Genomic DNA, 13347 nt, shown 5'->3' with positions numbered 1-13347 from the left:
TTTTGTTGGGGTATTTGGAGCAGTAAACTTCTATATACTTTAAAAATATTTAAAATACGTTGAAGTGAGGTAATTGTATTTTTTCAATTTCTTCTGCTATGAACTTGATCTATATTTTTATTAAGACCTATCAAAGGATGTGTTGTGCTGGAATTTTGCTACTTTTCTGCTGTTGCTGGTTAAAACTGTCTGTTACTTCACCAATGACCTACATGAAGCGAAGCAAGATCCCATGGCAGCAGGCAGGCTGTTTTGTTGTAGAGCTCAGCTGCGAAAGTTAATTGTTTATGGAGATTTAATGGGCATCGTGCTCCTTCTTACCGATCTCACTGTAATTCAGTAGTGTTTTGGTGTACCTTAGGAAAAGAGCCTCTGAAGTAATAGATTTTGGTATAGTTAGGAAGATAGTTGACCTGTGCTCTTAACTTGAGGTCAAAACAGTGTCTTACGTTGTTTATTAGTGTTGTTGGTGTTATTGCTACTTGGTGTGCTACCTATACAGGGGTTGTATAAGTTGTTAAGTTTTGATCAGAGACCACATGCCAGCAGCTGAATAGTAAAGTCTGGTGCACTTAAAAGCTCGTTTATTATTGAGATGTTTGTTGCTATACTGCCAGGAGCCTGCCAGAGATACAACAGAATAAAAATATTGCTGATTAATATGACTGTGCTTTTGTTGTAACACCATGTGATACTAAAGACTTTGTCACAGATGAGAAAGGAAGGGAACAGAAATCTGGAAAAAGTAGAAGCAGGTATAAAGAGGTTCTGCATAGTTACGTCAGCTGGGCAGAGTGGAGAAGCAAAGATGTTCCTGCAGCCCTCAGTACTTAATGCATATGTAGACCAGGTTATTTGCAGCATTTTAGGTTTGAAGGTTGGGAACAGGGTAGGGCAAGTGTGTGACAGCTGCCGTAATGGAAGAGACCAGAGCTCTCGGTAGTTGGTGGTGAAATACAACAATACAGGCGAGGGGGTTTGGAGGGAGTGCTACTGCCTTCCTCTCTGATCCTTACCCAGCTTCTGCTGGGTCTGGTCCTCTCAGACTGGAGGTCATACTGTGTTTAAAAGCTTCTGATGTCTTAATTGTTCATGAATGTATCCGATCTTGTTTTTTAACCTGTTTACATTACTGATTTCAAAAACATGTTATGGAAATTGGTTCTATAAATTAATCATGGTCTTTGTTTTAAGCCTCCTGTTTGAGGATTTAAAGGATTGCCTCAAGTGTTTTTACTGTGAAAAGTGAATAGTGTATCTCACAGAGATGCTTATCACTGCCACTTTAAGCTGTCTAATTATAGGCTGAAAAGTTATGGTCTGCTTAGATTCTCCTCTATTCCGTATGTCTGGGTCATCCTTGTCCCTCTCTGTACAGTTTCTAGCTATGCTATATTTTTTTCAGTGATTCAGATGAAAACATTAGCGGTTTGCTGCCTTCTGAAGTCATGTATGTATAATGACTATCTCCCCTTACTTGCTCTCACACTTTAGCCTTCCTTAACTTTCCTAAATGTTTTTTTCAGAGTCAAACCAAATGCTTAAATATTTCTACAGATAGCATTACATAAATATAGACATGGCAACTGTGCACTTCGAGATGAATATATTATGGATGAAGAGCTTGAATTCCACAGTATTTGTACTATTTTTGTTCAGACACATTCTGAGAATTTAGTATCAAACGGCCTAATTCTGCTCTAACTGACATTAAAGCTGGTGAATTAAACCAGAAACTCCTACCAGACTCCATAGGATCAGGTCTGGTCCTGCCTGCTAGAGAACAGAGCTCAACACTGCTTTCGGAATTGTTCCGAGTTGTGCATGAAGCTAGCCAGATATTAAGAAGTGCAATCTTTCGTCTTTTCAGGGAGAGAGGTAAGCACAATTGTTTAGCAAATGCAACTGCAGGATTGAGGAGAGCTAGAAGATGGTGATGGCTGAGCAACAAGAGCTGTGAGGAGTAGGCAGGGAGAGCTGGCTGGCAGCCGAAGAGCAAGGGGAGTGAGAACAGAGCCCTGCAGGCAGGCAGGCAGCAGCTGCAGACCCCCAAGGGTGACGGGGGGTGCCACTGCATTAGTCAGATACTCTGATGTCAGAATGTTTTCAAACATCCAAAAGGCCCTGAACACCTGTGAAGGTGAATGGGAATTTGACATCCCAAGGCACCTGTGCAATTTTCAGCCTTGAAGTGATCCAACGGAAATAAAGGACAAGGTAGAAATTATCCTTAAGGATAGACTAGACAGCTGATGACTTTAGCGGTCTTTGTTTTGTTCTGTATAGATTAATGGAAAGCATTTTCCTCAGACGTTGGGAAACCTCGACCTATATTTTAAGCAGAGTCTTAAATAAATAATTAATATGGCTATTTAACCGCAACTCCGTCACCATACAAAATTATCCAACCAAGGAATTAATCATAATGATACTCTTCCGAGTACCTGGCATCTATTCTTGTTCTCTCCCTTCTGTGGACATTTTGAACAGTGAGGGATCCCTTTTAAGTTGATACAGTTTAATATGGAACTAGAAAAAAAATGTTTAAAAGAAGTATAGAAAAATAGAAAATTACCTGTTTCGGGCATTTTCTGAAAATCAGATGCCTTTGCTAATGCAACAGAATAGAGCAGAAGCACAATCCAGGTTGCTGAAAACTCCATATGTAAAAATGAACCATTTGCTTGGAAACTAGCAGCAGCCCATACAAGTTGATGTGTTGGTAATATATAACATTTACCAGGTGTGTTGCATCAGCTTCACTTCACAACAGATGTAAGATGTGAAGTGCCATAAAGAAATTGAGGCTGGCATTAATAAAGCTATGCATGACAGCACCTCAGGAAGAAAAGCTGCTTCTTACACCGCTTATTTGAGGATTTATCCAAACGTGCAAACAGAGTGAATCTGGCCAACTAATAGAAAACTGGAGTAACAAACAGTGAATGCACTCTTCTATCATCTGTCACTATGAGCCTTCCTATATCCTCTGACTGCCCTCTCTAGACAGGCAATACCTCTCTGACTTACACGGGCCAAGTCTTAGTAACGCTTCAACACTTTCCTCACTACAGTGTTCACCCAGCTGCAGCTGGATCAGATTGAATGGAAACAAAACATTGTCAGCAATTTAAGGACTATTTGACACGAGTTTTGCCAACAGATCTGCTGATAACTGGAAATACTAAAGGCTTTCTCACTGCATGATATCTGTCTTTGCCAAATTCTGTCCCTTTCCCTTCTCCAAGGTTGTGCCTGCAGAGGGTTGCACCTTCTCCCTTACTATGTGTGACCTGTCCCTTGCATTAAGCATCCTTAGATACCTAATTTTTTCACTTTCCACATAGTCTGTATTTCTCCATGGTCACTAGGGTTAGAAAATAGATAAATGTGCATGATGGTGACGAAAAGCACTGAAAGCAAACCCTTTTCTTTTTAGAAAGTGATCCAGACTGACAGAGGATGGCTCCAGTATTTGCTTCCCACCTCTGCCATGCAGAAAGTGTAATAAGTAACGCTTCACCCAAGTTAGATGGGTTTAAATGCTGAGTGGACTGGAGAAAGCAAAGCACCATTTCTTGCTATCTTCTTTCTGAGGTGCTCCGGCCAAGAGAAAAACAACCAAAACTCAAAACAAAACCAGGAAAGATCCTCTATCCTCCACAATCACTTATATTTGTGTGGGGAATGCCTCCTTCTCCTGAGGCAGCCCTTCCCCTTTCCCCAGTAGTTCCTTTCTAGTCAGTGACACTATGTGAGTGTGGCTCTGTAGCCACAGCAGCTGTTAGAAACACACAAAATTCTCAATGTGAACTTTATCCTCTTGCTTTTCATCTTTGCAATGAACACAGGCAGAAATAAAAGCAGGTCCCTTTAATATGTTCATTTTTGTTTCTGAAGATATTATTTAAATATTACTGTATAACAAAGTGTATTAGAAGTGTCCAATCTTCAATAGATTTTTTTTTCTTGTCCTTGAATATTCAGAGGTGTTGTTCAATGCAAATCTCACACATGGTTCCCTGTTCTGGCAGTGCTCGGTCACAACATGTTCCACTATTGGGTCTGCATTTCTTCCTGGCTATAAAACTTTTCCTTCTTGCTTGAAAGAGTGTAAAGTTAAGAGTAGAAGAGGAAGGGAGAAGTACTGAAAACCATTTGCTACCTCTTAGAGGGCTGCTAATAATTTTGTTTTTTACAGAATAAATATTTCTGAAGTCAAGGAAGAAGCTTTAGCACAAAATTTGAGACAAGCTTTGCCAAGTTTCTCAGCAGATGAAATAACAAATGTTTTAAATAATAGCTTTCATGTATCTGAGAGGGTTTAAACATTTATATATACACTGACTTCCAGATTTTGGGGAAATGTACTGTTATTTTATGTGTTTCGGACACTTTAACTCACCACTATTAAATGTCTAATAAAAAACATCTGTCCTGAATTCTGTGACCATTCAATATGTAAGGAAAGGGAATCTTCCTCACATCCAGTGCTCTCATGAGCTCTCATGAGCTGTACATGGGCAGGAAAGTTATTGGCACTGTAAACTGAAATAATGGGCAAGGAAGGGATGGATCTGAAAGAAGTTTTGCTTCTTAATTCTCTTGTGACATCTGTGCTCAGTTATGGACAGAAGAAAGAAAGTGCTCTTGGTTTGAACCAATGAAGCACTAGTGGTTGCCCAGAATAAGGAAGGAGTTGACTTTTGGGATAGTTTCCTTCCCTTTGGTGTAGCTAAGCATGCTCAGGTAGACCAGAAGAAACCGTAAGCAGGAGGAAAATATTTTGATGGAAAACCAGCTTATGCACTGTTATTTTAGGCTTCTATATATGGAATAATAAAGCAGTACTGAAATACCTTTCGGACCATGCAGTGGCCTCTAAACTCTATGTACAAAACTGGGTAATTTCAAACACTGGCCAATTATCTCACTCCAGAGTGGCATTCAGTAAGAGAAGGATTAGCCAAGAAAAGAAGGTGGATTGAATCTTCAGTTAATAACCATCTTTAAACAAAAATAGATAGTGGATATAAGCTTGTTATATTATTATGCTCTTTATTTAAAGAAATTGCCTAGACTGGAAAAGTTTTTTCCATGCCAACGTTTGCCCCAGAAAGCTGCCTTGCGAATGATAGCACCAACTTTGGCATAGCGTAAAGTCTAAGATTATCAGGCAAGCAATACTGTGCTGATGACTTTCAGCACCCAAGGAGTCTTTGAGCTCCTAGCTCTTCTGTTCTCTTCAGGGAACACAATCATGATTTGAGCTTTTATGCTGGGAGTGCAGATTGAGCAGGTGCTTTAAACTGGAATTATTTCATAAAATCACAGAAATGGTTGAGTTTGGAAGACATCCATGGAAATCTTCCAGTCAAAGCCCACCTACTCAAAGCAGAGTCCTGCGTGGGTTGCCCACGACACTGTCCATGTCAGTCAGGTTTTGTCTGTCTCCAAGGGTGTGGACTCCACAACCTCTCTGGGCAACATCCTCCAGTGTTTGACCAGCCTCCCAGTGAAATTTTTGTGTTTAATTTTTAAGTGGAATTTCCTGTATTTCAATTTGTGTCCATTGCCTCTTGTCCTATCACTTGATACCACTGAGTATAACAGAGAGACAGTTATTAATTTGTAAACTGTATAAAATTCTATTACTTACAAAATCATCAGAGGAACAGATAAGAAATAAAATTACAATTATTGTAATTATTCAATTCTTTATTTTAAATCTAGATCAATAGTCTCTTAAAAAAAAAAAAAAGAGCAAACTGGCATTAGTAGAAAGTATATGTGAGGAAAAATCTGAACTTCATGATTTGTTTACCTCTCCATGCTTTTGCAAAGAGAGGTCAAATAAATCCTTCACTTTCAAACTGACCATGCTTTGGTCAGTAATATATCTTGCTGCAAGAGGGTTAAGTGCTCATTCTCTCTTGGAAGTAAGTACGGAAGATGAAGATCTAGGGCAAAAACCTTCAGGTGTGGCTCATGACCCAGGAAATCATCCTTATCATGATCCAGGCTGATATTTAGAGCAAAGCATGAAGGCAACCACAGGGCATTATTTACACAAGATTAGTGCCTATAAACGAGTGAAGATTTTTACTGTCCTCTGGTGCCCATTCATAGTACCTGTTTTACTGGGGAAATCTATTCAGAATCACATTTATTATTCTTGACAATAACCTCTTTCTCCACCATCTATTATGAAAAACAGCCAACAGTTTTTTTGTTACTGTAATTCACAAGCTTAGGTCATTCTACAGTGCTATATATAGTGCAAGGGATAAATATCCAGCACGGTTGCTGTCATTGCTGTGAGCATTTTAGCGGCTGCCAGTGTTTTCATCAGAGTAGTGCTGAATAATACTTCACATATGTGGATGGCTTGCAGCCATTATATCATAATCCAGTGATCTCTGAGTATAGAATTGCATAAATCAGTGGGTTTGATTGTTGTCTATAAGAAACTGCTCTTTTAACAGATTAATAATTTCTTATTATTTGAAGAAGAATTTAAAATAATCTCATGCTCGTGCAATGGGGTGAAGAATAAGCTAATATTTATTCCACGTAACTTTCAGAGGATGCTTAAGGTGGTAGAGGTAATAGCTAGCTTCTGTTGTCTCCCTTTACTGCCTGTGAGAGAGGTTTACCTCTATCTTTCACCAGTGACTGTAGAAGGAGGTAATATTTCCAGCTTCAATGTTATGGAAGAAATTCTATAAGAAATCAGTATTCTTGATAACTGCATTAACAGAAATACTCATGTGACTCTACAAAACTTTGTGAATGGAGAGGTGATGGTGAGTTCTGCAATTTTAACTACAAAAAAAAAAAAAATCTGTTCATATGGTTGTAGTTCCACCAAATGTTAACGCTGTCCTGATCTCAGGTGTAAGGAAAGTTGGTGTTCTGCTCTGCTTGACAGCAATTTAGAGTGGCAAAAATATGTAAGGCTATTATTAGGCAGAAAACTCTGGAAATGAAAATGGTTTAAGGTTTTAAGATTTATCTGTTCTTACAATATCACTACCACCACAAATGATAAAATTTATTTTTCTCTAATAACTGTTAATACTTTATAAAACAAGTAATAGAAGATGAGGCACTGTCTTCCTCTACAAGCAGTGTTTTAGTTTGATTTTTAAGGGCATGAGTATTTTTTGATCTTGAATTTACCTTTTTCACTACACTGCACTTATTATGTTTCATAATTGTGTTCATCCTGTTTTCCTCAACATGATTTTTCTGTCACTGTTCTACTGCCAGTGAGTATAATAGAAGTCCTTTTCATATATGTCTTTGATAAATTATTTGGATAATATAAGTGAGATCATAAGGATTTTTTTTATATTTTTGCATGTTTATCTTTGCAGGTGTATGTGTATTAACGTCAGATGTATTCTGACTCATTTATATCCATTCCAAAAAGCTTGTTTCCTGATTCAAATCTATATTGATATATATATCCATGCTGCAAATTGGCATAAAAATGTATTTTGAGCTTTTTTACAAAGCCAAGCATCTAAAATGATTGAATTAGATTAAATTATCAGAAATTAATTCTGTTAATACATCTACTAAAATATAACTTTGAATTGCAGTCTTTGTATGGGATCACATTTTTGTGAGTCTTTCTGTCATATAGAATCACTGAGCAACCGTGTTTGATGGCTACATCCTATAAGCTATTGCACACGCATATGGAAGAACTGACTCAAATTATGAACGCAATTAAATACAAAAGGCCTGGAAGTTAAATGTTCTCGTGTCAAAATAAATGCTGAACCCCTTTGCTGAAGACCCAAGAGCAGGATGGCAAGGACTGACGTATCATACTAAGGCTCATTTCTGTAACTTGCATCTTACTGAAACTTTGGAAGTTTGATAAAGTAGGTGGGTTAAGAGGATAAACTAAAAAATAAGACCACATTCATTTCCTGGTTTTCTGAGGAGTATCTTTACATAATATTTTAGTTATAATTGTCACAACTAGACAGGTCTCTAGTTTTTTATACGGTATGTTCTAAGTCTGTAATAGTAAACAAAATTTTGCTCCCCCCTCCCATATCTTTCATTTTTTTCCTAAACTGCAAAACTAAAGCTCATTTTCTCTCAGGTGAACATTTCCCACTTTTTCCTTTATAGGTGGACTTTTGCTAGATAAAAATGTCTGTGGAAACAAAAGAAGGGCTCATTCTAGCTGTAAAAGAATAGGAATTATCTGTGAGAGTGGGAAGCTTGAACATGTTATTTTTTTTCAATGCTTTTTAGCATATTTTGCTAAAAAGCAGGTGCTTCAAATGTGAGAGCTCAAAACCAGTCATGTGACAGAGACTTGAAAGAACAGTAAAAGCTGTCAAAGTTAGGGAAACTGTATGAAGTATGCTTTTAAGCATAAGATGAAGAGTTCATTCTTTTCATGCCCTATCAACAGTTTATGCATGTCCTTGCTGTTCTGCTCTTTAGAATTTTTACTCTATATTGGTGCAAAATGGCAGTAGAAGACCACTGGAAAAAAATGGTTAGTAAATGACTTTTAATCCTGACATTTGTCATCTTTCGTTCCAATCCTATCAGCATTTGACTGCAACAATTGGCATAATAAGGATATAGCTTTAAAATAACGTCAATGTAAAATATCCTTTAAGACAACTCCAAATAAAGAAGATGTTTATAGTAGACATAAAAAAAGTATATCCAAGAGAGATTGCAAGCATGTAGTTGAGGACTCATTAGTAGAATTGGTAAATAAAATGAGCACTTAGGTTCAACGCTTCCAGATTTCTTGTAAAAATATAGACATATAGAAAGTAGGCAAAAGAATTCAGAATAAGGTTTTAAATAAAATCAAACTAAAGATGTATTACTGCATATGCTGTATAAGAATGGACGCTACTGAGAAAACAATTGCTTCAGCATCATGGGTTCAGTCAGTCAATGGATATTTTAGACAGTAAATCAGGGGAGTCTGTCATTATTGAGAGCTCATTATGAAACAATTTCAGAGGTTAGATGTAAAAACTTGTAATATGAGTTTAAGTGAAGAATAACTATTAACTTTTCAATATTCATCAAAAGCACAGAGGCTATGTTTAGATTTTCTAATGTTTATAAATAAATGACATTTTTATTAGTTATCACTCCTAAACAACAGTGTAACAATGCAAGCAATAATTACAAAACGTTGATGACTCTTCCTGAATACTGAACTGACCCTGCATATATTTGTTCTGAAAGAATGATAGACTCACCAGTCCCGAAGGAAAGTGTATGCTGAGAATATAAAGATATGAGCTGACCAGTGGTGGAGCTTCAGAAATTAGTGGAACTTGATTTCAAAGGAGATAGACCAGCTGTGAATCTCATCATTCATGGCTCAGAGAACACTTAAACTATCTAATCTCTCTCACTGCACTGCAGGAATTGTCACCCTGCTATGCTTTCACAATACTTTATCCAGTTTATGCAAAGGCATTTAAAGACTTCTATGATTTAGAGATTATTCTACAGTCCAATAAGTTCCACTGCTAGGTATGGCTTCCTAATAATCTTAAATTAGTCTTGGCTCAGCTTCTCCAAAAGGGGGCAAACAAACAAACAAAAAAGAGCAAATATAAAACAGGACTAGACAAATTTACCTCTTATCTCCAGTGAAAAAAAAGTGAAGACACAGCTTCATTGTTACACCTCCATATTATTTTTCTTAGAAGCACTGACATAAAGTTGAAAAGTTTGATTCATTTTTATTCACAATAATGGTCCAGAAAAGTATACCTTTCTTTACAAGAATTTTGAGAAATATATATCCGTATCTTTCAGGGTAGCAGAATGTCACTGTACTCACTTCCATGGGTTGGTGCTCTTGTACTCTCATGTGTCTAATGTGCTATTTGTGCTAATAATGCTCTTAACATTTGTCATATGGTTTATGGTTACCAAGACAGAGATTTTTTTGTGTATTAACAGCAATATACACTTTCCAGTTCTCTAAAATTGGTTATATTGTGTCAGGTTTCCTTACAATAACCAATTATCTTCGACATGTAGCCTTATCAAATACTTCTTGAAAAATGCATACTGGCCACGTCACTCTTATCTATCACAGCTGCACTATCTTCAAAGAGTTATATCGACTTAGTTATGCAAGACATACCTATTATGCATTCATATTGGCTGACTTTAATGGAATTAAGCTTTGCTTAGTGCTCCCTTGCCAGTTGCAACAAAATTGTTTTCAATATATATTAAAAAATGTTAAGCTAGCTGGTGATTATATATTTTTCCAAATCTCATGACTTGGACTGTGGTCTCAACTTTTTAGTTCTTCAGGAGTTGGTTCTGCTGTTACAGAATATTGACTATGAAAGCTCAGTAAATGCTTTGCTAATCGGAAAGCATTAATAAGCAAATCAAATTCATGTACTTAAATGACAGAAACATAGAAGGAAACCAGCAAATTTCAGAGAGTACAAGAGAAGAAGCTAGAATTCAGAAGAAAATTGACAGTGTTAACAATTAGAAAACTACAAGAATGCTAAAGAAAATTAACTTTATGATGCTGTAAATATCACACCTTCAAAAAAGAGATCTTGGAGGCTTGGAGAATTTAAAAATACTGCTTTTTTTTTTATTTCAACTGGGAAGGTTATGCTTGTTATAGTCATCATTTTTGTGCCATAGGCATAATTGCATTTTAATACTTGAATTGCATTTATTAGTAGATTATCAGCATAAGTACTTGTTTTGGAATGAAATGCAATGTATCGATATAAAGTTAGATATATTAACTGTTTGTTAATGGTGTATCATCAAGGCTGTTACCAGACTAACAAATATATAGTAGTAAATTGTAGAGCATAAGAAAACAAAACAAAACAAACAAAAACCACCAAACAAAATGGGAAGTTACAAGATGCTTACAGACACAGTAAAGACAGGAATAGTCTTTCATATCTATATGAAGGCAGTTTGCAACCAATACAGTCATTATATGGCAGAGTGAAAAGGAGCAAATGGTAGAGGTATCCTGTACAGCCTGGAAATGGAACTAGACTTTTGCATTTATGGTCATCTTGGAGAGAATAAATACGACCAAAAAAAAGACATATTTTGTTACAAGATAAAATGGAATATTGTGCTAAAGACCTTCTCCCAAACATTCTGAACAATTGGGAAAAAAAACATATTTGTAGAGATGGAAATTTTAAAATTTTTATTTAAATATTGGAGAAATGTTTTAGTTCTCAGTGGCAATGGGATCTATCATGATATGTGTGGATTTAATCTGAAAGAAAAGTAACCAAGTCTTTAGAAGGCTGTAAATCGCCTGCACTATAAAGCACTGGGAAATAATCCAGTGATTGTGTTGTGGGAGTACAGTTAGATACTAGAAACTTAATTAATATTTTGATGAAAAGTGAATATTGTTGTCTTGCAGAACAAATAACCAGTTTGTCTCCTAAACTGAGAACAAAATCATTACCAATAAGTTGAGTGCCGTATCTTCAGCAAATTATAGATCTTTTTTCCTTCCCATTTAAATCAATGGGAATTCTGATCTGCTGAAGTACAGTTAGTGTTGTGCACAGAAAGAAGTTATACTTAGATTACATAGGAAGCACAATTAAGACAAACTTAAATTAGCTGCATATCCTATTTACTTGTTACTTTAGAATTGTGGGCTTATTCTGACGTTATTTAAAACTACACCAGGTTGCCCAAAGCCTTATCCAACCTGGCCTTGAACACCTCCAGGGATGGGGCATCCACAACTTCTCTGGGCAACCTGTTCCAGTGCCTCACCACCCTCAGAGTGAAGAATTTCTTTCTTATACCCAATCTAAATCTGCCCTCTTTCAGTTTAAAGCCATTGCCCCTTGTCCTATCACTACACGCCGTTGTAAAAAGTCCCTCTCCAGCTTTCCTGTCAGCCCCCTTTAAGTACTGGAAGGCTGCAATGAGATCACCCCAGAGCCTTCTCTTCTCCAGGCTGAACAGCCCCAACTCTCTCAGCCTGTCTTTATTGGAGAGGTGTTCCTGCCCTCAGATCATCTTCATGGCCCTCCTCTGGACTTGTTCCAGCAGCTCCATGTCCTTCTTGTGTTGGGGACCCCAGAGCTGAAGGCAATACTCCAGGTGGGGTCTCACGAGAGCAGAGTAGAGGGGCAGAATCACCTCGCTCGACCTGCTGGCCACACTTCTTTTGATGCAGCCCAGGATACAGTTGGCTTTCTGGGCTGCAAGTGCACATTGCCAGCTCACGTTGAGCTTCTCATCCACCAGCGCTCCCAAGTCCTTTTCCTCAGGGCTGCTCTCAATCCATTCTCTGCCCATCCTATATTTGTGCTTGGGATTGCCCCGACCCATGTGCAGGACCTTGCGCTTGGCCTTGTTGAACTTCATGAGGTTCTCACAGGCCCACCCCTCCAGCCTTTCAAGGTCCCTCTGGATGGCATGCCTTCATCATCATCATCTTCTGTGTAAATTAATGTAGTGCCCCTGAAGGAAGCCAGACTGACAGGGCTCTTCACCCAAGTATTCTGTTCAGGCTATGTACAGCACCTTTGGCACTACCCTTTCTTCGTCCTGCACTGAAGGAATGAAAGGCAGATCCTTTTGCCCATGTTGTCTTTCTCCTCCTCCATGTTTTTTTTTCCAGCAGGATCGTTAGAGTCCATTTGTCAAATTACAGTGCTTTGAAACAAGAGGAAATCTAACCCTTTATTTTTTTCTTGTGAAAGCTTATTCCTGGCTGCTATTTTTCTAGTGTTTGGTTTTATTACAGTTAAGGTGTCATGTAGCAGGAACTTTCATCATTCTGCATAGAGAAAGAACTCCAAACACTAGCGTCTTTGACGATCTACGAGGTAAATTCATACTTCACAGATTTGCTGTATTCTGAGTATGGATTTTCCAATGCCTGGAAATTTTCAAAAAGGGAGATTCTGGTGTGGAGATATATGCATACTATACATTCAGGAAACCCAGCCTCTGGCTTCACAGTAAATTTATTGGGGAAACTTTAGCAACTTGTTTTCAAATGTTCTTTTCCTAATAACTTTATAGAGCTCCCTTCTGTATAGTTATTATTATTACATACACACTTATGCAGACAGAATGATTTTGCCTACCAGCTGAGTTAATTTTGGAAACAGAATGGGCCTCAAGTACCTCGCTGGATAGGAACAATAATTATACTGCTTTAATGCCATGAAAAGCATTAATTTCTAGGGCCTAATAAAACATAAGTATAAAGTATCTAAAAATTGGAGTGGTGATATACCCTTCTGCCATATTTTACTTCAGAAATTTTGTTTGATTCTGACAGAACCCTTTGTTTAC

General features: G+C 37.5%; 1 protein-coding gene across 4 annotated transcripts in view; it reads left to right on the top strand.

Moving 5' to 3' along the window:
* Positions 1-13347, top strand: part of DLGAP2 (DLG associated protein 2) — a 388943-nt gene that overhangs the window by 83051 nt on the left and 292545 nt on the right. The gene's annotated exons all lie outside the window — the stretch shown is intronic.

This window comes from Tauraco erythrolophus, chromosome 2 (assembly GCF_009769465.1).
Source record: "Tauraco erythrolophus isolate bTauEry1 chromosome 2, bTauEry1.pri, whole genome shotgun sequence".
NCBI lineage: Eukaryota > Metazoa > Chordata > Aves > Musophagiformes > Musophagidae > Tauraco > Tauraco erythrolophus.
This window is presented reverse-complemented; position numbering and strand designations above follow the sequence as displayed.